Source organism: Aegilops tauschii, chromosome 2, assembly GCF_002575655.3.
Source record: "Aegilops tauschii subsp. strangulata cultivar AL8/78 chromosome 2, Aet v6.0, whole genome shotgun sequence".
NCBI classification, from domain to species: domain Eukaryota; kingdom Viridiplantae; phylum Streptophyta; class Magnoliopsida; order Poales; family Poaceae; genus Aegilops; species Aegilops tauschii.
Genome location: NC_053036.3, coordinates 251,937,632 through 251,939,315, shown reverse-complemented (window position 1 = coordinate 251,939,315; position 1,684 = coordinate 251,937,632).

Here is a 1,684-nt window from a genome sequence, read left to right as displayed (position 1 = left end):
TCATCTCAGGATCAAATCAAGCTGGGTATAAACAATACCGTAGTAATCATTAAGTGACCACAAGGAGCTTGATCTTTACCCATGATTCTTGCACAACATCATAAATATCCAACAACTCGGTATCCTCGATACCATGGTGATCATCTCATGCTCACAAACGGAGCCACTCTTGGTTCAACGAGTTACCTCGTAACCGAACGGTGATCTTTCGGGCGATCACAACCATGACAAACACTTGGTCAAAAACGGTGATCTTTCCAGCGATCACAACCAACTTATCTCATCATCGAACCGTGGTTGTTATTAATCAAGTTATTACTAATTACTGTTGACTCACAGTGTGACCGACACGAACTGGGCCCTTATCCGCAGGCGCGGCTATCGATAGATTTAATATACACTCTGTAGAGGTTAGTACACTGTACCCACACCACGGAACCCATGGCCTCGCACTCCCATTCGGGTGGACCAACGGCGTTCCGACAAAACCGTCCTACTGCCATGACACTCTCCCGGCCACTCCGACTCATTCCCCACTGGGCTAGTCCTGGGTGGCCCTGTGCCTACCAAAGGCACCAATGGCCACCGTAGTGGCAAAACAAAATGGTCCCAAATTGGGACAAAAGCGCTTCTCATCCAACTACGGGCACACAAGGTTATGTCTGCTTACTGGGCCAGGGTACCGAACGCCCATAACCTTCCCTCATTGGAGGCACCGGCGAGAGGCCCGAAAATAGATCCCGTTAGGACCTTCCCATAAATGTAAGCGTGGTTGCACTGGTCAGCTCGATATGGTGGCACCATGACTCAGCCAACAGTTGTTCAAGTTCAAATTAATCTGGTTAAAATTGAATGCAATATGTTGAGTCATGAAAAATGACATGATGCAATTACAATACATGAGCATGATATCAACATAATCTTAAGGGTGCAACATAACTATCCACCATATCAACAATGAATCATATCCAACTGAGCATAGCATGATGACAAGCAGGAATATTACAAGTACAACACTACTCACAGCATAACATGACCATTAGCATCAACAATAAGTACCATGCAAGAACACATAAATAACATAACTGAGTAAGCACTTAACCGACTAATAGCAAAGGGACAATGCATATTAACGGTACTCGGTAACCGACGTTAGTCATGTACTGAAGAACATGACCAACCCAACATGTACTTCTATCAAGCATGACAATATGAAAGTAACACTAGCAAGCAGTTCATGATAACAAGGTGCAATAACGCATAACGTGACGGTAATCACCGATCCATAAGCGTAAGCGAAATAATGACAGCAATAGTAAAACAAACATACAGTTATTAAAGATTCAAGTTGAAAACCAATGCTACTGCATGGCTATCATGCAAATGGTGGTTGTGGCTTGCCTGGGGATGAAGAAAACACTGGGAAGTTGCGCGGAAAGATCGCAGAAAGATTCGCCGGAAACACTTCCCTCTCGAAAGGGGCTGGTTAACGGCAAGGGCAAAACAGGCATTTTCACAGTGTCAAACCATAGTGAAAATGAAACCAACAGAACGGGATCGACGAGACGAAGAAGTGGGCTTTGGATTCACATGATTTCGAGTTGTGGTTGAAAAGTTATAAAGTGTTTTCTGCCAGGGACCTATCTATAATGAATATATTTTCAAACAGGGCCTGGACAGGAAA